This window comes from Podarcis erhardii, assembly GCF_964252035.2.
Source record: "Podarcis erhardii genome assembly, chromosome: 6".
In the NCBI taxonomy this organism is placed as follows: Eukaryota; Metazoa; Chordata; class Lepidosauria; order Squamata; family Lacertidae; genus Podarcis; species Podarcis erhardii.
In genome coordinates, this window is record NC_138510.1 from 86,413,773 (window position 1) to 86,438,782 (window position 25,010).

General features: G+C 44.5%; 1 protein-coding gene and 1 long non-coding RNA gene across 3 annotated transcripts in view; one reads left to right on the forward strand and one right to left on the reverse strand.

Moving 5' to 3' along the window:
• The window catches only part of LOC309344071, a 352,998-nt gene that overhangs the window by 131,849 nt on the left and 196,139 nt on the right, over positions 1 to 25,010 (reverse strand). The gene's annotated exons all lie outside the window — the stretch shown is intronic.
• The window catches only part of BRINP3 (BMP/retinoic acid inducible neural specific 3), a 263,578-nt gene that overhangs the window by 2,361 nt on the left and 236,207 nt on the right, over positions 1 to 25,010 (forward strand). Inside the window, exon 1 of one of the 2 annotated variants that reach the window (XM_081865869.1) lies at positions 927 to 1,583. The exons of the other annotated variant lie outside the window; for it this stretch is intronic. The gene's annotated coding sequence lies outside the window, so the exon portion shown is untranslated. Of the gene's footprint in view, positions 1 to 926; positions 1,584 to 25,010 lie in introns of those variants that run through there. 2 annotated transcript variants of the gene reach the window in all.

The window sequence follows — 25,010 nt, forward strand, 5'->3', positions numbered from 1 at the left end:
GCGTAACTTTTCCTGTTGTCTGCCTGTCTGTCTGTTTCTCACACACACTTCATTGCATTAATATGCGCTGGGCTATATACAATATATGCACACCAGTGTCGGGTAAATTTCGGGGCTAGGGCAGCCGACACAGGCCAAGGATGCTTTACACACATAACCCGGCAGCAGACTTGGGTTTGTCATTTGGGGTCCATCCAGCAGGGAGCAGCTACAGACAACTCTCACTCCCCGAAAAGCGTGTATTTTGGAATATTTTAAGTGCACACCTTAAGTCCAATCTGCATGTGGGCCCTTAGGCAAGCTTTCGGCCCCTCATCTATCTAATGCTGGCCCATCTTGCGGGGTTCTTGCTGTTGCTGTTTTTGTGAATAATTGTCAGGGGTCCTTTACCTTTTCTTTAGTACAGTATATAAAAAAGCATGAAGACTCTCGGAAGCAGTCTATAAATACATTATCATTCCTGCCAGTTCTGCACTCGCAAGCGACCATTAGGGAGAGCAAAGGGGGCACATGTCCCTCCCAGTGAGTGGCGTGTGTCCCCCCCCCTCCCCGTTCTGCGGCAGGCTGTGGTGGTCGTTAAGATGCACTCTCACGATCACTACAGGTGGACGCGCTTGCTCATTAGTCTAACCCTCAGAACTACTACTTGTCATCGGAACACTTAACGCTTGGAGTAGCTGTTCTCCAGCAGAGACTTGTGCGGAACCTTTGGACCTTCCAGATGTTGCTGGACTCCAGATCCCATCACCTCTGGCCATTAGCCACACTGGCTTGAGCGGTGGGGTGGCCTGGAGAGGTTGAGTTCAATACAACCTCAGGGCCGCAGGTTAGCCTCACCTGTGTCCTGGAATTTAGGGGTTCCTCGTCGGAATTCCAGAACCACCTTTTATCCCACCTTGGGATAAAACGAAAGCCATTGCCCTCATCATGCCCTCCTTCCTGTCAGTCTCCTACGACACTTCTCTGACCCACGACTGGGAACAGACTATTGCACCAGACAGACCAAAGCTAATCTTCTTTAGGACAGCGATCCGCGTGGATGAATTATTCCACTTTAATCCATCTGTGGAGTGAAGGGACCTAAGGACACTTTACGTGGGGTGGTTATAAAGCGTGGACGTTTCCCCCTCTGGTCTGGAAGAGAAGATCCGGTTGGCAGGAGTTGCTCCGGTTTAATTAAACCGGAGTAAAGCCCCCCTCCCTTCCGCCCACCCCTTTCCGCGTGTCCTTCCCAGCTGTTCTGCCACCAGCTGGAGCGAGGGAAGACAAGTCACCTTGCTCAGGCGGGCGGTGCGTGGTTTTTGCAGCAGAGTCTCCAGCCTCACCAAGAGAAGAAGATCCCTCTCTCTTTTTTTCTCTGCCTCCTTGCCAACGCTGGCCTTCCCCTTCCACCCTCTTCCGACAGAACTTGTGCAATTAGCCCGATCCCCAAGCAGAGCTAGTCCATTGCACTTCCGCGGAGCTGCAGCCGAGCTCGCAGCAGCTGCAGCCGAGCTAGCTCAACTCATGGGGATCCGGAAACTTTGAGCATCATCAGATAGATGCGCTTCAGAGGACGCCAGACTCGGGCGAGCCAGCTATAGGTAAGGGATTCCGCGTCGTCTGACTCTCCTAACAGGCTACCCGAAGGTGAACTGTACCACTGGGTTTGGAGTCATCGTGGGGAATGGGGGGGGTGCAATTTGGTGCAAGGAGGGTGAAGGAGAGAGAAGGTGGGTGCTGAGGTGCTCCCAGTGTCAGTGAAAAGAACTTGGTGACAGTGACGAGAGATGGCAACAGGGGGTCGAGTTTGGGTCTAAAACTGCGGGGGTGGGCAGCGGAGGCTACCAGGCTTTGCAGTGGAGGCGAGGCGAGCAAACATCCTTCTGCGCATCGCTTGCAAATAAATCAATGCAATTAATGGTGTCTTAATGGGCATTTGCAGGCAGCGAGCGAGCAAGCGGCATGCTTCACGGGCGAAAATCTCCATCAGCCTTAATGTGTTGTTTCTTGTTCAATACTATTTACCGGGGGTGGGGAGGCACCGCTAGGAATGCCACACCAATCAGGAAAGATGTGGGGAATGGGCGGGGGGGGGGGAGAGAGATAAAATCCTAAAGGCTCATTCAGCAGCCTGTGACATTTTTTGCTTGTGTGATTTGATTTTTAAAGAGGTGGCACAGCTCAATAATATTGTGGGGTTGGAGGAATAATTCTCCCTTAAGGGGCATGATCTCCAGACAGCAAAACGGATGTAGTCTCTCTTCTCTCTCCCCCCCCCCTTTTTTTAATGGACCAAGATTATGATGATCACCTCTGTTCCAGTCCTAGCTTTGATGACTCTTTGGTGCAAGTTTTCAGTATGGGCTCGACAGGGAGACTAGGCAGGGTTGCACAGATCAGTATGCAAAGTACAAGAGGGTGCATGTTTCCTGTGTGGCTTTCCTCCTGCTTGTGCTGCCAGCCTTCATTAAAATGCAGCTCAGAATATGGTGACTTTTCCCTTTTATCGCAAGGTATGGCAGCCGTGGTTCTGTTCATTTCCTAGTTTTGGGGAATTGCAGAGTGCACGAGGAACTGACTATGGCCAAAAGGAAAGTCCAGGATGGATTGAGTAGGAATGTGAGAAGATTTGGATGTGGGTGTTTTTGCGCATGGTGTCCCATGCCCACCTACGTGTATGTGAATCCTGACACCTCTTTAGAACAAAGTGAGATGCATCTATAGCACGTTGTCTATTGTTGGTCCTGTAATGCTTTGCCAGGCATCAAGGACATCTGCACCAAATCATCGGCCATATGGTAGGACACTGGAGGCTGACCACTTCACCATGTGGTTTCATGCATACTGGTATGCAATGAGGACTGTAGCTCAGGGGTAGAACCTCTGCTTTCCATGCAAAAGGTCCCAGGTTCCATCCATATAAGAGCTGGGTAACCCTGAAGTTGTCAGTCAGTGAAGAAAATCCTGAGTTGGGTGGACCAATGGTTTAATTCGGTGAAATGTTGCTTTGGTGGTCCTTTCTCAATTGTCACATACAGTGGGTGGTGCTGTGGATTAAACCACAGAGCCTAGGGCTTACTGATCAGAAGGTCGGCGGTTCGAATCTCCATGACGGGGTGAGCTCCCGTTGCTCGGTCCCTGCTCCTGCCAACCTAGCAGTTCGAAAGCACAAAGTGCAAGTAGATAAATAGGTACCGCTCCAGCGGGAAGGTAAACAGCATTTCCGTGCGCTGCTCTGGCTCGCCAGAAGTGGCTTAGTCATGCTGGCCACATGACCCGGAAACTGTACACCAGCTCCCTCGGCCAATAAAGCGAGATGAGTGCCGCAACCCCAGAGTCGTCCGCGACTGGACCTAATGGTCAGGGGTCCCTTTACCTTATCCTCTGCATTCATGCTCTAATAGAAGTTACACAGGACAGGAATACACAGGCAGAGGAACAAGGAGTTCAGTAAATCCCTTCCATGAAGTTCCAACACCATTAATTTGGTTTCTGCCTCACCCAGTTTCCCTTGGGGGCTGCTCACATGGTGCCATCGGCATATGAATGCATGAACTGTAAGCACTGAATCTGAGGTGATATGAAATCTCTTATGTGTAATAGCTCTCTGCTGGCCTGTTCATGCCCAAGAAGACCCCAAATTGGAAAATATGCAGAGGCTGAACCAGGTCCCCCCAATGCTTCCCTGTTCTACCCCATGAAAGGAGATTCTGACTTAACATCAGGAAAAACTTTTTGACAGTAGGAGCTGTTTGACGGTGGAACGTTCTTCCACGGGAGCTTGTGAATTCTCCTTCCTTGGATGACCATCTGTTATGGATGCTTTAGCTGAGATTCCTGTATTGGAATTATGAGGCATAAGCATTAACCAGACTTCCTTCCTTCCTTCCTTCCTTCCTTCCTTCCTTCCTTCCTTCCTTCCTTCCTTCCTTCCTTCTTTCCCCAACATCTCAACACAAATTGGAATAATAACACGGGACTGTTGAGATAGTATAATTGAAAGACCACAGTTTTGTAAATGTCAAAGAATAGGGTCAAGAATAGGGAGCACATAGCGTCCCCAAATGTTCTTTAAATAGACACTGCAAGTCTCTTTTTCTGGTAGTGTGTGTGTGTGTGTGTGTGTGTGTGTGTGTGTGTGTGAAGTCTGGAGCATTGTTTCTTCCCACCACAACAGGTATTAGGGAATTCTCACTGAGGCGTGTCTCACTTTTGCAGCCAGATGGTAGCAGACTCCAGAAATCTCACATGGTTTGAGTCCACTGCTGACTCCAGCACTAAGCTTCTGCTCCCATCAGGGGGACACCGAATGGGCTGTGCTGGTGTTTTGTCACTTTTCCTACTTGAGAACCACACTGCCCAGTCAAGTTTTCTAATTTATGCAGAGAAGCTCAAGAGCTTGCTTATCTTCATATACTTTCCTGCGAAGGTGCTTTCTGTGGCTAGGAGACCTTTATGCAAGTTTGTTAAAGGAAGAGGTTTCCCGAAGGCTAATTTGGTAGGAGACATTTCTCATCTTGTGTTTGCTTCAAGGGCAAGAGGGATGGGAAACTGGGTGGAATATGGACAAAAAGGAGAAGGTAGAGCAGAAGGTGCACCAAAAGAAGAGACACTGACCATGGTTTTTGTAGGTTCGTTTTGCAACAGTCACAGACTGATGGGCTTTTAAATAAGTGAGATGAGCAGCCTAGGCAATAGCCTTTTGCTGCCTTTCTTGTGCAAATGCCATTAAGTGTTAAATTGCATCCTTTGGTGAGTAACTCCATCACAGAGCTATCTCAAGACATTTCTTTTTATTTTCAGTTGACTGCACCATAAAATGAAACTCCCTTCATTGGGTGACCATTTTGCAATATAATCAAATGGGCTCTTTCAATTATGAGGCTTAAGCATTAAGCAGAACTTTCTTTCTTTCTTTCTTTCTTTCTTTCTTTCTTTCTTTCTTTCTTTCTTTCTCTGCATATGAGAGAGACAAGATGAGCCTGTAGGAAAGAGTGTGTGTGAACGCAAAACAAACAAACAAAAAATGAGCTAAAGACCTCAGCAAGTCAATATAGACACTGATACCATTTAGAACAAGGTGGAAACCTAACTGAACCTACTAAGACTTATTTTTGAGTACATATGCATAGGAATGACTTCCAGTCTGGAGGAGAAAGTGATTGTGTTGGATTTCTATAAAATGCCATGCAGCTCAGTTCTGTGTATGTTTACCCAGACAAGAGCTCCGCTGGAGGGTGTGTGGGATTTGCTCTGCTGTAGCTAGAATCACAAGCCAAGTCATGCTAGAGTTATGGAAGCAAAACCCATTGTGGCTTATTTGGGGGAGGGAGGGTTAAATATGGGGGACTTTAGAATTTTTAGTTGGCTGTGTAAAGTTCATAAGAGGCAGACTACGGGCAACATAATTTCAGATTTCATTTGGGGGGGGGATTTAAATGGGAGGTGGAGTCAGGAAGGTCCACTGCCTCACTTTTTGATACATTAAATTCTTTTTACAACTAAAACTTGAAGGCCTTCTCATTTTTATTTTGTTTCTGTATGTCATAGTAACAATTGCAGTATTCTCAGTGAAAAATGGACATCTTAAATTTCTCTTCGCTTCTATAAAATTATCTTTTAGCATGCATACCTAATACTTAGCACCACTTGATTCAGTCACTCGGTGAGTAAAAATGATGCTCTCTGAGAATAATCAGATGTGGTCTGAACCCTGCCCTTTGTATATGGTGGGCTTTGCAAACTACACCCCTAAGCATCTTTCAGAGGGTACAGTCCGTGTCTGACCCTCCCAAGCTTTCTGAGAGCTGAAAGACACAAATCAAGAATTCTCTTCATTATTGATGTAGACACTCTGGTCACTGCTTTGTTCTATGTTTCTGTCTTAATGGCACAGGTTGGTGGGGCTTCAGTTGCACCTCAGCTCAATGTAAGGAAAATTGGGTTTCCTCAACAAGAATCCCTGTTGGGTCGCCAGTCGTGGGTAGGAAGGGAATTGTTTGTTTTTTAACCTCTCAATCATTGCAGATGTCTTCTATTGTTCCCACCTGCATTCCTGCTTCTTTTCCTACTTGGTGTGTGTGTGGAAGTGTGTGGGTGCAGAATGTTCCTTGGTTGTGTAGCATTTCACATGATGCTTCCAGTTGAGGCCATGCTTTGGGGCTAGCAAGGTTTTTTTCCTCCATCACCGACATTATTGCCTTCAAACAGCAGCACATCAAGAAAAATTATTGCCTTCAACTCTCAGGGCCCCAATGGGACATGACTTGGGTGAGGCAGGCTGGTATTTATTATCTTTTTGTTACAGCAGGGCGGGATTTAGGTTTGATGAGGCCCTAAGCTACTGAAGTTAATGGGGCCATTTATATGTCCAGCTGTCCTTTGTCAACATCAAATTGTCGCTGTTTTTTGTGTTGAATATATGCTATATGGTAATTTATGGACCTAATAGGTATCTAAAGCCATTTGCACATGCAGAATGTAGGCACCCTATATATAGAAATGAGCAAACCAGTGATATTTTAGGGTGCAAGCTAGTGGGGGGGGGCATTACTTACATCATAGGAGCCTACACAACATAAAACTCAGTAGCTGTATGTAGGTTTTATTTTATTTGTTTTTATCTTATATCTTGGAAATGTGCATACAGTCTTTTTTCCCTTTAAATTTTTTTGGGGCCTCCAAGAGAGTGGGGCCCTAAGCTGTAGCTTGTTTAGATTATATATAAATCTGGCACTGGGTGGGGGATGGGGAGAAAGGCAAGCCTATTGTTCTCTCAGTCTATTGTTCTCTCAGATTTAGAATGGGATTATTTCCAGGTGATAGCTTCCTCTCTTAGTCAGCATGTTTTCCTTGCATCCCAGTAACTTCCTTTTTAGTAAACCCAAAAGGAAAGTGAAGGACCATTGCTTAGAGGTGGAGCAAATGCTTTCTGCATGCAGAAGGTCCTTGGTTCAAGCTGGGAGAGACGTCTGCCTGAAATTCTGGAAAGTAGCTGCTGGTGAGTTTCGACAATACTGACTTGGTAAAATGCTGTGTCCTATGTTCTGCTTTATTCTATGCACCAAAGGCCTATTATGCTCTTTGAGTATTAAGGGCACTCATTTGCAAAAGATAGTTTCCCCCTGCTTATATTTGCAAGCAACCCAGATGGCTTGGTTGTTGATTTTTGTGGCTTGGTTTATGATGCACACCTAGTAAAGGTAAAGGGACCCCTGACCATTAGGTCCAGTCGTGGCCAACTCTGGAGTTGCAGCGCTCATCGCTTTACTGGCTGAGGGAGCCGGCGTAGTTTCTGGGTCAAGTGGCCAGTATGAGTAAGCTGCTTCTGGTGAACCAGAGCAGCACACGGAAACGCCATTTACCTTCCCGCCGGAGTGGTACCTATTTATCTACTTGCACTTTGATGTGCTTTTGAACTGCTAGGTTGGCAGGAGCAGGGACCAAGCAATGGGAGCTCAACCCATTGCGGGGATTTGAACCGCCAACCTTCTGATCGGCAAGCCCCAGGCTCTGTGGTTTAACCCTTAGCACTACCCGAGTCCCTATGATGCACACCTAGTTTGGAATAATTCCCACTGAGCTCATTGAGACTTTCTTCTGAGTAAACATGAATGGGATATGGCTGTATATTGCATGCGATGATCTGCTATGTATACAACATTCTCAGCTGCTCGCTGCTTGGGGTGCATTGCATTCTAGATTATGTGGACAGATCTATGGCAAGTGTGTTTGAGCAAGTCTGTTGCGTCCTGATGTAGGCTGGTTTTGATGACTTCTAGTAAGCCCCACCCCACCCCCCAGCCATTTAGTTCTGTGATCCCTTTGCAATAAGTGAGCCTTTGGAGATCCAGAGAAAGCAGAGCAGTTCACAAGTTTTGAGAGAAGATGTCCTGATATATTGTTTGGAAGAATCTCCTGTGATTTAATAGAATTTCTTGCACCCATTCTTCACAGTGTGACAAATGGGTGCTCTTCTAAAATAAGCCATAATGGACTGAACAATAAAACTGAAATAGGAATCTTGTGGGCAGAGTACACTCTGGTATGATTTCCAGAGAATAATCTGAGTTCAGGAAAGGTATCAGATGCACCACGTCCAGCACATTCTTAATATGGGAGAAAAATGGTCCCTGGAGCATAATATGCCAGGAAAATGCCTTGCCTTGAGAATACAATATGTGTAAATTGCACCAATATACATTTAGTGAAGGGACAGTCATCTTATGCTCAGTTGCTAGCTGAGTTGCGTAGCTATTATAATTTCATAGACCAAGTAGGGAACCTGAACAATTTTATCTGAGAATCTTAATGTAGCTTGGGAAAAAAGAGATTCTAATTTCCTGTAGTCTTTTATTACCACTCCAGCATATGCTTAGTAAAACAGTGTTTCGTGCTCCGGGAGTTCACTGATGAAATGCCAGAGCTCCAAGTAAAGAAATCTAAAATTGGAGACGCACAAACAAGCATATGAGGACAATGAAGCTCTCTCGCTGCAGAAGGCAGAGTTGGTTCAACAAAAAAGCAAACCTAGGCACATGTTAGTCGAAAAGTCGCCAATTTCTGCCCTGCTCTCCTTTGAGCCCTGATGTGAACAAGCATCCCTTCAAGTTAATTTTCATTAGACTGACTTTCCCCACCACTGAATTCAGGGTAGACTTAATTATTTAGGAAGCTGTTTCCATTTGGATCAGTCTTCAATCAGATGATTACAGTATATTCAGTTGATCCGACTAGTCAGTAGAAGCATCCAGTAACATCCTTTTGAAGGAAGTGTTTGTGTGTGTAAATGAAGCATTAGTTTTGTCAGCTCTAGATGGAAAATTAGGGTGGGGAGGACTAAGAATCCCTCTCTTTTATCTGTTCTGCATTTGTCTACCTCTTAATATTCTTATACCACCCTTCTCCACAATAGCCAAATAACAGTGGTTTACAGCAAAATAAAACACAACAAAATATAATAACGCAATCAGTTAAAACCATTTCACATAAAACACCTATGTAACTAATATAAAAGGAGAATCATACTTAAAACTGACTTTACCAATTATTTCTGCCATCTCAAAACAAAATTCTTTATCTTTTTTCCTTTCCTCTTTTTGAAGTAGGGTAATGAAACCTCTGGGAAACTGGGGAAATTTTTTTGTGGCATGCAAAATTACAGCAGTTGCATGTTTCTAGTCTATCTGCAGGAGGAGCACATTATGGTTTATCTAGCTATATCAGTTCTGAGCAATGTCATGCCTTAGTATGACTAAGGAAGAGAACCATGGATGCAGCTAGGGGCAGGAATGATTCTCAATCTCTGGTGCTAATAGCAGTACGGAAAAGGTTTAGCTCTACCCAGTTGTGCCCCTGGTTAACCCCTTGCCTTCACTTCAGTAAAGCAGTTGCCATTCATTCCTGTAGATAAACACCCATCACTGCACTTGGGGAAACAGTAACAATGAGTCACTGCTCTGTATTTGGCTCTTTTCAATTGTCCAATATCAAAGACTCATGCAGAAACATAGGGGGAAGCAGCTCTTGGCAGGAAAAGGAGAAAGAGGTTATCTCCCGCTTGGACTACTGCAATGCGCTCTATCTGGGGCTACCTTTGAAGGTGACTCGGAAACTGCAATTAATTCAGAATGCGGCAGCTAGACTGGTGACTGGGAGCGGCCGCCGAGACCAAATAACACCGGTCCTGAAAGATCTTCATTGGCTCCCAGTACACTTCTGAGCACAATTCAAAGCGTTGGTGCTGACCTTTAAAGCCCTAAACGGCCTCGGTCCTGTATACCTGAAGGAGCGTCTCCACCCCCATCATCCAGCCTGGACACTGAGGTCCAGCGCCGAGGGCCTTCTGGCGGTTCCCTCACTGTGAGAAGTGAGGTTACAGGGAACCAGGCAGAGGGCCTTCTCGGTAGTGGTGCCTGCCTTGTGGAATGTCCTCCCAGCAGATGTGAAGGCAATAAACAACTATTTTACTTTTAAAAGACAACTGAAGGCAGCTCTGTTTAGGGAAGTTTTTAATGTCTGACGCTGTATTGTTTTTAATATTTGGTTGGAAGCCGCCCAGAGTGGCTGGGGAAACCCAGCCAGATGGGCAGGGTATAATTAAAAAAATATTATTATGTTATTATTATCCTTACTCATTTGTAAACGTTTTCATCTGTCAAAGGTGAAGTGTGCTCCCTCTTTTAATTTAGAAAGAAGTGTCCTGCCACTTTTAGGTTTAGGAACACTGCCTAAGATAATAACCCACCCACTCTATATGTCAAGCATTTAGGTCAGGCATCCCCAACCTTTGGCACCTCCAGATGTTTTGGACTACAGTTTTCATCATCCCTGACCACTGGTCCTGTTAGCTAGGGATCATGGGAGCTGTAGGCCAAAACATCTGGAGGGCTGCAGGTTGAGGATGCCTGATATAGGTCAATATCTAGGGCTTTGGCTAGTGTGTGTGCAGAATGCATGTGTGTACAACTGCACAGATCTTCAGAAACCATGGTCTGTTGTTACACTCCTAGAGGAAACCTTTATCAAAAAGCCCCCCTATAGAAATAAGGTAAAGGTAAAGGGACCCCTGACCATTAGGTCCAGTCGTGACCGACTCTGGGGTTGTGGCGCTCATCTTGCTTTATTGGCTGAGGGAGCAGCTTCCGGGTCATATGGCCAGCATGACTAAGCTGCTTCTGGTGAACCAGAGCAGTACAAGGAAACACTGTTTACCTTCCCGCTGGAGTGGTACCTATTTATCTACTTGCACTTTGAGGTGCTTTCAAACTGCTAGGTTGGCAGGAGCAGGGACCGAGCAATGGGAACTCAACCCGTTGCAGGGATTCAAACCACCGACCTTCAGATTGGCAAGTCCTAGGCTCTGTAGTTTAACCCACAGTCCCACCTGCGTCCCTCCAATAGAAATACACACACATATATTGCAAGGAATCAGTTCCTTCAATTTTCCATCCATCTAAAATGAGTAAATGCACACAAATTTGGAGCATACCTTATTTTAGGTGAGACAGGAGGTGGGGAGTCTTCATGCTACTACATTACCCTCCCCACCCCAGTTGTGCTTCTGACACAGTGGGTCATACAGCATCATCACTTGTTATTCAGCATCACTCACCCATTGGAGGAGGGGAAATTCATTGGCAGTGTCGATACAACCAAGGTTACAATGGTCAAAACATGAAATAAGGATTTCCCATGGGGTGAATTGTTCAATTCCAAAAAGACACGCACGCATACCCTCTTAGCCAGAAACTACAGTAATTTAACTTATATTAGGGTGAAAGTTTGTAACATTCAAATCAAGCACCAGTGGTACAGCCACTGACTGCAGTAATTACCATTTTTTGGTGTATACAGAGAGAGAGAGTCTTGCTAAATAATGCTAACATTCTTGGAGAAATGGATCAGCAGCTGGGTTAATTAATGCCTCTTACTGAGTATAAGCATTCCTGCCTCTGCCAGGGCAGAAGATCCTGAGAGGTAGAGATGTGCTTGTTTGGCTAATAGTCCCCATATTTTCAGTTTTTGGTCTGAAGACACAGTGAATGTGGAGGAAGATCTAGATGGGACTGATTCTAATTAAGGGTGCATTTGGATGTGGTGACTATTACATGAGTTTCCTAGTTACAATGCAAACATTTATTTATGTTGTTGTTAATGTTATGTTATCTTAGTAACTCTTAAATGCTTTGCCTTTTCTTTTTTTTTTCTGAACAAAAAAGAATGCCTCGTGGAACCTTAAAGATAAACAAATTATATAATGGCCTAAGTGTTGGTGGTGTATATTAGATAGTGAGGTGAGAAGGAAATTAAATGAATGCAATAAAAGGTAAAGATAAAGGGACCCCTGACCATTAGGTCCAGTCGTGAACAACTCTGGGGTTGCGGCACTCATTTATTGGCCAAGGGAGCCGGCGTATAGCTCCCGGGTCATGTGGCCAGCATGAATAAGCCACATCTGGCGAACCAGAGCAGTGCATGGAATCGCCGTTTACCTTCCCACTGGAGTGGTACCTATTTATCTACTTGCACTTTGACGTGCTTTTGAACTGCTAGGTTGGCAGGAGCAGGGACCGAGCAACGGGAGCTCACCCCGTTGCAAGGATTCGAACCGCCGACCTTCTGATCGGCAAGTCCTAGGCTGTGTGGTTTAACCCACAGTGCCACCCGCATCCCTTCAATAAATGCAATACTGCCTGGCAATTGCACCATCGACTTGAGCAGTTCACAATAAACATAGGTTGCAAGGTCATCTGCCCTATCTTTTCAGGTGTTATACTGTGGTTAATGCTTACAGTGTTATACTTAAGAACATCACCAGGACCTGCCGCTACATCACAGGTCCAGGGCCTGAAATCTCAAGGTCTGGGATGTTCTTGACCTGGCAACTCGATGTACTATATCAGTGGTGGCGAACCTATGGCTCGCATGCTAGAGGGGGCACTCAGAGCCCTCTCTGTGGGCACGCATGCACACCATCATCCCAGCACACAGCTGGCAGAAGGTGAGGGCAGTGCGCCGAGTCCTCAGGTCAACTTGGGCAGCTGGAGCACCATGTGCGTGGCAGGAAACAGTGCAGCAGGAGCGGAATGTGATGCCCATCAGGGCGCCGATTCTCTCCAAAATGGGGGTCACATCTATTCTTTGACCCAAGTTCATTGCACCCAGTTGCACTGAGGATATTGTGGCAATTAGTATTTTGTGTGAGCGGGTTGCAATTATTATACTGGGCTCTCAGTTTCAGATGCTGCACAAGCAGGATAGGAAAGAGCCAAAATCCCCAAACTGGCCCGTCTGCTGCAGTGCCTTTAGGGCTCCTTTTGCTCAGCCGCTCAGCGTGGGATGCCCAGACCGAGAAGGCGCACTCGTGGCCAGGGAGGCACAAAGGGAAGGGCTGGGTGGGGCATTGGTCCCATTCGGGTATGTGATGCTATCCCCAAGCAGGCACTCATGTTGTTTTCAGAAGCTGGGTTTGGATCCTGGGACTTGTGTCTGAGTAGAAGCGCCTCGGATGGGGCATTGGAGGGTGCAAAACAGAGCCAGAACCCCCAGGGTGTGCGTTGTGCGTTTTCCTTTGGTGAGCTTCCACTGTGGGTGGGGAGAACACAGCACTCTGCACGTGCTCAGAGGCGTGCTGCCACATTGGTGGGCTGCTGAGAGTTCTGAGCAGCTGCCTTCCTCCTGCTGCGAGGTTGAGGCTTTACACACCCTCCAGCCATGCTGGACACCCTGCATAGGGGCTGGTCAGGGCTGGGCGAGGGAGCAGGGCTAGCATGTGGGGCAGCCCCCAGGGCCCTTTCAGAAAATGGTGACGCGATGGGGGGGGGGCTCTGCTCTGCACGTGTTCAGAGGGCCACGCCAAAAACGCTTGCTTGCTCAGGCTGGAGCTTAAAAGCGGGGAATCCTTAAGTGTGGAATTCTCTTCCAAATAATTTTAAGTCAACGAAGGCACTTGGGATTGCTTTCCTTACTTAGTTTGGATCATCTTAATGCAAACTTTTACATGTTGTTTGTATCACCGAAAGCTCTGTTGCTATGTTTTTCTTTTAAGACAAAATATGTTTATGTATGAGTTGTTTTCTAAACTAAAACCTCAGTATTCAGGTTAAATTGCAGTGTTGGAACTTTGCGATAAATAAGTGGGTTTTGGGTTGGGTTGGTCTATAAAAGGCTTGCCATCACTGTACTATATAAATATTACGTCCAAAATCTGAAAAAGATGCAAGTGACCTTAAAGGGTTACGAACGCTATCTATCAATCTTTCCATATGCCTATCTCTCTAACAGCTTGGGAAGATCAATACTGTGACCAAACATTTTATTGTACTTGGACTGAATTTTGGAAGGACTTCCAGGGGCCAGACAGCACAGCTTGTGGTGGGGTAAGATCTGGCCTAATATCCCAGAATAGTGGCATACAGTTCATAAGATGTGTCCCTTTCATTTGTATGCCAGCATGGCTTTGCAAAATAGTTAAATGAACATTGTTTCCATTTTATGAGGCAAGGGAAAAATTTGAGCAGCCTGTCAATGGGTACTAGAAGCAAGCTGTACTGGTTTTTATAAGAAAAAAAAACTTGTTCCTTTTCCCTTATGGGGTTCCCAAGAGCCCATATAGAATCCTTATATAGGTTTCTCTATCAGTAGGAGAAAATAACAGAGGCCAACCAGAGAATATTGAGAAGCAAAGCGGCTAGTAAGCCTGATCTTTATTAAACTGTTGCAAGATGGTCCCCCACTCACCCCACACATGGAGGGAGGAGGAACCCAGAACATTGGTGTGAAAGCTCTTATATGTTGATGTTGTTGTTTAGTCGTGTCCGACTCTTCATGACCCCATGGACCAGAGCACGCCAGGCACTCCTGTCTTCCACTGCCTCCCGCAGTTTGGTCAAACTCATGCTGGTAGCTTCGAGAACACTGTCCAACCATCTTGTCCTCTGTCGTCCCCTTCCTCTTGTGCCCTCCATCTTTCCCAACATCAGGGTCTTTTCCAGGGAGTCTTCTCTTCTCATGAGGTGACCAAAGTATTGGAGCCTCAGCTTCACGATCTGTCCTTCCAGTGAGCACTCAGGGCTGATTTCCTTAAGAATGGATATGTTCAGTGAATGGATACATACATCACTGAAGGGGCGGTCTACAGCAGAAACCTGTCTGCCAGGATACCTAATAATGTTCACTGATTGCTTTTAGCTGGGCATCCTGGCCATTCTTTCGTGATGGTAAATACTCAGTTCCTGAATCCAGGTCACAGGCTCACCCTATTCACACACAGATTTGCCCTTAAGACAGGATTGTGAGCAAAGAGACAATGGGGAGGTTTGCAGAGAAACATTTGAGGTCAGTTTGGGAAAGTCAAAATGGTTTCAGGACTGTTTTTCTGTACTGTTTCAGACCTGTGGTTCATATATTTATGTATGTGTTTGGTACATTTATGAACATTTATTTTATATCTTAGACCTTATAATTCTCATAACAATACCATGAAACTAGCCACAGATCTGACTAAAATGTAGACTCCTCAGATGAGTTTTTGACAGGCAAAAGTGTAAGTAACCAGCAAGTTATAACTCCAGGGGACGTCATTCATTTGTATACCATTGATTTCACTTAAGGCAAATGTGTTTGAGATTGCAATTTGTGGGATACAAGTTAACCTTTAAGAGATAAGGACAACTGGGATTTGTGCAAAATTGCTCATGAAGCAAGAGTCTAACCTCGGTCTTCTCAGTCACTCAAGTGACTGTAATATAACAAGCATTCAATGAATGTATATTCTTTGAGTGATTAAACCTAGAGAACCAAAAGTAGTACAGTTGCATGCCCTAGCTTTAATGGTACCATCCTTTGCAGCTTAAATTTGGAAGCTATTGCAAGGTTGATTTAACCTTCTAGAAACAATAATCCAGGATGCTTTGAAGCAGATTGGATTTTCCTGGTATTACCCCCTTAAAAACAACAATCATACATACATTGTTTTGTGAAGTAATAAAAGTAGTATTTACTCACATAATATTGGCCTTGAAGCATCAGTTACAGGAGCAAAATGAAAGACAGGTTTCTAACTACTGTGTAAGTTACAAAAGTACAAAATGTTAATTCAGGAACGGTGTCTGAACTCTGCATGTGTGGGCATCTTGGAAGCACTGTGGAGAAAGAGGAGGCTGTCCAGGCAGGAAGGAAAGAAGGATGTAGTGTTACAGCTTCCTGTCAAGATAGACAAAGGTAGTGATCTCAGAGTCCTCTCTAGCAAATTTTACAAGAAAGTTCTGTGAGCCTTAGCCCCTTCATGTGCCCACCGGGCAAAGCATGAATTGTTGGTTTGACTGCAACAATGTCCCATAATGACAACATTCTTTCTCTGATTTTTGTCCATAACATGTGGTATTCAGGAATGTGTTTCCTTTGAATATGGAAGTGCTCGTGGCTAATATGTCTTTGATTGACTGACATCCCTATCATGGCTTACCACGTTCTTCTTCTATGAATTTGTCTCAAGTTTTTTAAAAAAACGCAATTTACACTAGTAGCCATCCTCACATCCTGTGCAGCTTTTCCCTTGTTTCTAATGGGTGCCATTTTGTGGTTCACCTCAGGTGCCAAAATATCTTGGGCCTGCCCTGGTGTAACCCTTTGCATATTTACTCATTAGTTAGAGCCGCTCTATGTTGCTAACTCCCAAATAACTGGTTACCAATTAGCTATTGGGCTAAGTTCAAGGTGTATAAAGTCATATACACCTCAGGAGTAGAATAAAATAATAATAATAATAATAATAATAATAATAATAATAACAACAACAACAACAACAATAATTTTTTATTTATATTCCGCCCTTCCCAGTTCAGGAAACCGGGCTCAGGGCAGCTAACAACAAATTTAAAACACTTAATTGATGCTGCAAAAAAAACCACCAGCATAAAATACAGTATAAAGCGTAAATAACAATAAAATCAAGAATCAAAAATCAATTTAAGGGGAAAATCCATCCAATAAACATTAGATCATCACCAGGCCTAGCTGGCTAAATTAGTCCCCCTTGGGCCAGCGAGGAGACCAGGGAAGAACCAGCTGTGGGATCCATTATGCAATCACTGCGTTCTGAAGTGGAGGGCCTTCTGATGATACCATCTTATGAGGAGGTCTATTCCACACAACAGAGGTCTGAGCCTAGGGCTTGCCGATCAGAAGGTCGGCGGTTCGAATCCCTGTGACGGGGTGAGCTCCCATTGTTCAGTCCCTGCTCCTGCCAACCTAGCAGTTCAAAAGTACATCAAAGTGCAAGTAGATAAATAGGTACCGCTCCAGCGGGAAGGTAAACGGCGTTTCCGTGTGCTGCTCTGGTTCGCCAGAAGCAGCTTAGTCATGCTGGCCACATGATCTGGAAGCTGTCTGCAGACAAACGCGAGCTCCCTTGGCTAGTCAAGCAAGATGAGCGCCACAACCCCCGAGTCGTCCGTGACTGGACTTAATGGTCAGGGGTCCCTTTAGCTTTTTACCTACCCTTTGGAATTCGCTCCCCTTGACTATTAGATAGGTGCCATCACTGTTGTCTCTCTGGTGCCTGCTGAAGCCCTCCCTATTTCAGCAAGTCTTTTAAGTTGAGATCTCTCCCAGTCTGCACCTGTCCTGTAATTTTTTTTTTTTTTAATGTCTCATTTTTAAGGTGTTTCAGTTGTTTTATTGCTTGTCGCTTGCTGCCCTGGACTTCTTTGTGGGGAAGGGTAGGATATGGTTTTAGCAAGAAATAAAAAGATACAAAAAGCAAATGTGCTCAGGATTGCAGCCTAGTTGCCCCTACATTTTATCTAAACCTATTTCAAGGCAAATTTTGGAGGTTCCTGCTTTTGACAGAACATCTAAGAAATTTCTAAGGATGCAAAACAATAACTCAACAACAACTTGATGCATAGGAAAACTTGTCAGGACAGTTCCATACAATAGCAAACTGTATTTGGCCTTTGGTGCTGAGTGAAAAGTTAACTGTGGGATGGGCTTCCTTACTTCCATAAACAGAAAAAGAGAACCCCCTATTGTGGTTACTGTCAAGGTGTATTTAGGCCTCAATTATAATTATACTAAAACAATTTATATTCATTCATAAGAATTGAGGTCTATTCTTTCTGGAAACCCAAGGTGGGTGATTCTCTCAATTCTGGTTTCTCTCAGTTTCTCATATTTTTTTCCAACCTTAAGTTCACTTCTCCACATTTCCACATCAGTTAGCATTAAAAAAGAAAAAAAATCCTCATGGAAATTCATCAGAATTTCAGTGCAAATTTCTCCCAATCTGTAGCTGTTTGCATGCCATTTCCCCTAATGTACACATTTTTGCAAAGCTATTTTTCCTAATGTAATGCATTTTTTTAATTATAGTTTCACAAATACATACATTTTTATGCACACCTTACCCCTCAGATGCATTTTAGACATATTATTTGGCTGGATAATTGCATTCCAAAATTCGGAGAAGTACGAATTTCAATGAGGGACTCTGTTTTGGTTCTCATATTGTGTCGGACAGTGTGAATCAGGTAGATGAGAGCTGAATCAAATTTTGCCCCTTCCCCAACCCAAGGCCAGCTCTGGATGTCTATTGCAACACACACAGCCCTCCAAATAGTGTGACAAAACTTTGAAACAGACAATGGCTTATTAGCAAGGGGCAAGAGACAAGTTTTCACAAGAGCAGGTAAGCTGTAAATAAGGATTTGTTATGTTCATCCATGAGAAGAAATAGGAGGCACTGGTCTTGCTGAAGGATGCTAGTACGGTATGGGCTTCTAGGGATTTTAACAACTGCTCTGCAAAAACTAATCTTGTTACACTTGATAAGAGTGTGTAGCTGACTTGCCTTCCTTCCTAAAGCAAGAGAAGGCCTGCAATGCCATTATTTTCACTCTTCATTACTTCGGGAACATTGCTCACACTTTAGCAAAGCTCTCTTTTATCTAAAGCTGAGAAGATTTATCCCCCTGGGTTTGCCTCTCAATCACCAGAGGCATATTTTTTTAAAAAAAACAAGGAGGAGGAAAGTCATCTTCTACCTCTGGAACCCGATAAAAACAACATTTTACAAGCTTCACTAAACCCACAAATGGAAAGCATGTTGCTGACATTAATAAATTAATTCCCAAGAAGCTGCTCCGCAATAAGAACCTTGGTTTTATTTAAGGGGGTGGGCACAGAAACATAGAACATACCCTCCAACATTTCTTAGGTGAAAATAGGGGCATCCTATTCTATAGTAAGAATAATTTTATTACTTGTACCCCACCCATCAAACTGGGTTGTCCCAACCACTCTGGGCAGCTTCCAACATGTATAAAAACATAATAAAACATTAAGTATTTTAAAACTTCCCTATACAGATGTCTTCTAAAAGTTGTATAGTTACTTAATTTCCCTGGCTTAGGAGTCGCATAACCCCATACCCTCCAGCTTTTCTCTTATTAAAATAGGGACATCCTAAGGGGATGTGGGTGGCACTGTGGTATAAACCACAGAGCTTCTTGGGCTTGCCGATCAGAAGGTCAGAGGTTAGAATCCCTGCAATGGGGTGAGCTCCGGTTGTTCGGTCCCTGCTCCTGTCAACCTAGCAGTTCGAAAGCATGCCAAAAAGTGCAAGTAGATAAATAGGTACCGCTCCGGCGGGAAGGTAAACAGCGTTTCCATACACTGCTTTGGTTTTGCCAGAAGTGGCTTAGTCCTGCTGGCCACATGACCCAGAAAAACTGTCTGCGGACAAATGCTGGCTCCCTTGGCCAGTAAAGCGAGATGAGTGTCACAACCCCAGAGTTGTTTGTGACTTGACTTAACTGTCAGGGGTCCTTTACCTTTTTAAGGACAAGCAGGATGTTCCAGGATCAAATCAGAAACTGGGATGGCTTCTGTAAATCTGGGACTTTCCCTGGGAAATAAGGGCAGTGGGGGGGGGGGGTCTGACAGAATGTTTAAGGATTGGAAGATGGCTGAGATGGAGAAGATTCTGAGAAATTCTAAAGGAAGCAAAAAGTATCAATCTAGTTTGGGAACCTGGTTCTAGAAATGGCCAAGCAGCAGGGGCCAGCAAACTTTTTCAGCAGGGGGCTGGTCCACTGTCCCTCAGACCTTGTGGGGGGCTGGACTATATTTTGAAGAAAAAAATGAATGAATTCCTATGCCCCACAAATAACCCAGAGAAGCATTTTAAATAAAAGGACACATTCTACACACTGATTCCCAGACTGTCCGCGGGCCGGATTTAGAAGGCAATTGGACTGCATCTGACCCCCGGGCCTTAGGTTGCCTACCCATGAGATAGATGCTTGAAAGCAACCCATAAGCAGGGAATGAATGGAGCAAATCTGTCAACATTTTGATACTCACAGAGTCATATTTTGATGTGTGGATAGTTTAGTATACATGATAGGCAAGAACCTATATTCTTCTGGTAGGATTTTTGCAACTCTGAGTATGACTCAACTCAGTGTTTCCCCGCCTAAAAAAATGTTTAGGGGTGTTCTCATTTAGACTCAAGAAAACCACCATTTTATAGTTCAAATCGGGGGAAATAAATACAGTAAATGGACAAATGGACAAAGATTCACAAAATGTTTAGGGGTATGCGTCGTCCTGTATCCCCCAAGAAAAAAAAAGCACTGGCCCAACTCATATGTGGTTTTCATCACTTGATGAGTGCAACATTGCAGAGATCACAAAGGAAATTTCTACACAAATATATCCTACTCTGAGTATGGCTTGGTTGGCTATAACTCAGTATATTTTATTTTTAGTAGACTTGCACAGCAAATAGGACTTGGAAACTTAAAGATTTGGGTAACATGGATTTAAACTCAAACATGTGCTGAGGGAAATTATAATTGAGTGGATATCCTGGTTGCTTTATATATAAAAATATAAAGGATAGTGTTTTCAATAGCATTTTGAATGACCATTAACACTAAGTCCAAAGAGTCCTGCACTACATTCTTTTATAATTAATAGTTTTACATACGATACCACCTTTTTAATTTATGCTATCTTTTTTCTACTCATTTATCTACTTATTTGGACAAAAGCCATCCAGATATTTGATTTATTATGCACCATATAGTACTAGATTCTACCAGGTTACAGCCAAGCCTGCACTATTTGACACCACTCATTTCAAGGTCCAGGAAAGAAAGATATGAGAAAATACTGCATACCCACACTAATCAATTTTCTTGTGTTAACTCTATGGATTTGAACTAAAACAGGAGAGACCCATTAGTCATCATTATAATTTAATGGCCTGGAACATTTTGAGTCAATAAGCGCACAGAAGAGTAAACTCTGCCTATTATTGCACTCTTGTAATTTAGAAAGTGACATGATCTTTTCATGAAAAGTTAATTTAAAAAGTTCAGTGTTTCATGTCTGAGGCACATTTCCCGGTGAAAGCAACCATAAAATTTCAGGTTTCAATGCTCTGCCAGTATGTAATGCATCTAGATTTTTCTATTTGCAAAAGCGTAGCTCCAATGGAATATAATACCTCTTTGGGATGTATCCTAATTATGTGGCTTGTGGGGAAAGGGAAAGCTATACCTTCCAAGTTATAAGGGCAACCCAATAATCAAAAGGCACATGTACAGAGTTTTTGCAATTTTCCAGGCTTAATTTCAAGAGGCTGTAAACAACCACTTTCCTGAATCCAGCAGTTGCCAGAACCAGGTCTATAAGGTCCACACCAGTCTAATTTTGGCTACAATAGAGTCCTTATACTTTCAATGTGTCAGAAAAGCCAAAAAGTCCTGTGGCAGCTTAAAGACCAACACATCTATAGTTGTAGGTGTGGGGTAGGGTTTACTCAGGGGCTATGCCTGAAGGAACGTCTCCACCCCCATCGTTATGCCCGGACGCTGAGGTCCAACGCCGAGGGCCTTCTGGTGGTTTCCTCACTGCGAGAAGCAAAGCTACAGGGAACCAGGCGGTGGGCCTTCTCGGTAGTGGCACCCGCCCTGTGGAACGCCCTCCCATCAGATGTCAAAGAGATAAATAACTACCTGACATTTAGAAGACATCTGAAGGCAGCCCTGTTTAGGGAATTTTTAAATGTGTGACATTTTAATGTATTTTTAATCTTTGTTGGAAGCCGCCCAGAGTGGCTGGGGAAGCCCAGCCAGATGGGCGGGATACAAATAATAAATTATTATTATTATTATTACTACTACTACTACTACTACTACTACTTCATCTGACACATGCAGGGGTTGTCTGACTGGTTTTATATAGATGATTTCCCCCCCTTTACAGTGGGAAATGTCCAATAAAACATACGTCGGCCATCATCAGTCTGGTGCCCACCAGAAGCATTGGACTGCAACTTCCCTCCGCCCCAACCACCATGTCTGTGCTGGCTGGAACTGATAGGAGTTGCAGTCCAAACACCTGGAGGGCACCAGGTTAGGTGAAGGCGCATAACATCATAGTTGCCAACTTACAGATTTGAAAATAAGGGACCAGCAGCCTTGAAAATAAGGGATCAGCAGCCAAAATAAAGGATTTTAGTCATCCACCAGCCAAACGAAGCCTCAAGTGGTGGTTCCCACAGCTCAGCAACCCAGCAAAGGGGATGCAGCAAGGAAAACCACCGTCACCTCTCTGCAGGGAAGTGCTAAGCAAAGGCGAGTCCCCAGGCAACGCGGCCAATTTGATCGGCACAAGGCATGCAAGCTCCACCCCCCAGTCGTTCTTAGACTCCTTATTGGGTGAGCAACACAGTTGGAGTCTCCCTTCTCCCTGGCCGGCAGGGAGGGAGGGAGAGGAGCTGCTTCCTTTGAAACCCGGGAAATTTAAGGGACATCATCAATAAGGGACAGCAGCGGGAAACGGCGCTGGGATAAGGAGTTTCCTGCCAAATAAGGGACAGTTGACAGCTATGCATAACATTCCTCATCAGAGCACAAATGAATGAAAGGCAAAGCAGGCCGAGAAGAACAGCAAATGCTTTGCCACAATGCATTTTTTAAAAACACATTTAAGGTGTTTATTTTTGCCTCAGCTGACTGCTATGGTGCTGCATTTACAATTCTTCCATAGTTATTTGCGACACTTCCTTAGGGATACCAGAGTCAAACATTTCCAGAATGTTATGTTGTATAATAAAGAAAAATCAGTGCAATTCAAAGGAATTAAACATATGTTAGGGCTGCCATACGTTCAGATTTTTTTCCATAAATTAAAAAATTACGGTTTTGGGGATGTGTGTGTGTAATATAATTTTTGGGGTGTCCTGGTTTTTACTTTTTGAAATATGGCAACCCTAACTGTGTTCCAGGGAATCCTATGTTTTCTTAGATTTAAAATCTTATCAGGGGTTCCTCAGAGAGAAGATTAGTAATGGCTGACAAGGGTGAAGGGCAGGTAATAATTACTAGGTAAAAAGGTAAAGGACCCCTGGACAGTTAAGTCCAGTCAAAGGCGACCATGGGGTTGTGGCGCTCATCTCACTTTCAGGCTGAGGGAGCTGGCGTTTCTCCACAGACAGCTTTCCGGGTCATTTGGACAGCATGACTAAACCGCTTCTGGTGCAATGGAACACCGTGACGGAAACCAGAGAGCACAGAAATGCCATTTACCTTCCTGCCGCAGTGGTACCTATTTATCTACTTGCACTGGTGTGCTTTCAAACTGTTGTTGTTGTTGTTGTTGTTGTTGTTGTTGTTGTTGTTGTTGTTATTTAAATCTTATTTTACAGTGTGCAGTCACAGGGGGCCATTAGTTGTGTTCTAGGCTATGTTCTTCCTTTACACAAAGCAATGGTGAGATCCAACAGCTACAACCAGCACTGGCATGAAAATGTGCTGGAGGTGGCTCGGCAGAAGAGCCTAAGCTGAAAATGTTCCCTGAAGATAGAAACTCTGAGAACCGCTGAAGCTGGAAGGCCTGAGCAAAATTATTAATAGTTATTCTTTGTTCCTTAGGCAGCAAAAAAAGCTTAACTGTTCCTCCTGCTGCATTTCCAGAACACCACAAATGTATTCAGATTTTATGATGAGTCTTGTTCATTATGTATTATGGAGCCCTGCCTGGGTCAATCAGTTTCCTGCAGTCAATCCACTTATATTTTATCCCCATGATTTTTTAATATTATGAATATCCTGTCCAGAGGAAGTGCAATAATCCTATTTATTGAACTCTAGTGGGTTTTTGTTTTGTCTTGTCTATAACTGAGCAATAGTCAGGAGACATAAAGCTACTTTATCTTGAATATTTTTGTGTCTGAAATGTGCATAGATAAAAGTGGCATTCATTGTCAAGTTCAAGTTCCCAGCAGGAGCCTGATACAAATGATTATAATTGGTAGTGCCCTATTTAGGTGTGAATTAGTGGGAAGTTTTTCTTCATCAATAGATTCACTAGAGAAAAGGCTATCACACGGCAAGACTTCATTAAATAAATGCCATGCTGTTCCAGTTTCAAGTTAACCACTGCATTTTTTTATTATACCAAGGAAAATTTGTGTTTCTTGATGCCACTACATTACAATGGCTTGTTGCATTTTTAACTTGAGTTTATTGTGTGGACAGGTGGAGTCCCCCAAACCCTGGGCAGCCCCGTGTGGAATAATGACTCAAGACAATGTGCTATGAGATTAAAATTGGCCATAACTTTATTATGTTTCAGATGTGGGTAGACCTTGGCTCAGGCATTGGGCGTTTATCCCTCCCAGCCCCCCGCTGTGGATCTGGGGAACATCAAGTTTATCCACAGTGTTTGTGGGGGGGATGGGCTGGCTCTGGAGAACATATGTTCAAGTAGAGAGAGCCCGCCCCCATTATGCCGCTGTCACAGGCGAGAGCAATGCCAACCCCTTGATGTACGGCCAAAGCTTCCCCTCAAGCAACCCCTTTAACGGGGAAGCCTGGTATCGCTGGTGCAAAGAGAAGGGGGGGCGTGAATCACCGCTACACGCCACCCCCATTTAGGGAAGATAGACTGAAGGTTTCCACCCAAGGCCTGATACCGCCAAAGTTGTGACATTTTGCTACGGGAAAGGCAAACCTGCCAATGCAGGAGAATTCCTTTCCGGCCCTTCAGCAGCGACCCTGACGTAGCAGCGCCCGCGTACCTGTGGAGAAAAGGTTAACCTGCAAAAGAAGTCTTAACTGAGGGTGGGTAGGGTAGGAGAAGCTCTGGAGCTAACTGCTTTGCAGGTAAGATCCTCCCCCTATTGTTTGGGCAGGGTGGTCCCTCCCCCTACCTTTCCTGATCACCTTGGCAACGCCTCCCCAGGCAGGATTGGTCAACTGGCTGAGGTAGGCAGAGACCTCCAGGCATCTGGGGAAGGCAAAGCCAAGCCTGTGCTAATGGTGCTGCATAGGGTCCAGGGGGCTGCGCATGACCACGCAAAGGGCGCCCCCTATTTAATGTGGGGAGCGGCCATTCTTACAGCTGCCTTTCTATCATTGCTGACTTTGGAGAGCCAGGGTATCAGAAGGGCTCCATGGGCCGGATTGTGCGCAGATGGGATTTTTGGCACTGTAGAAGGGAGTCCCCGTGCT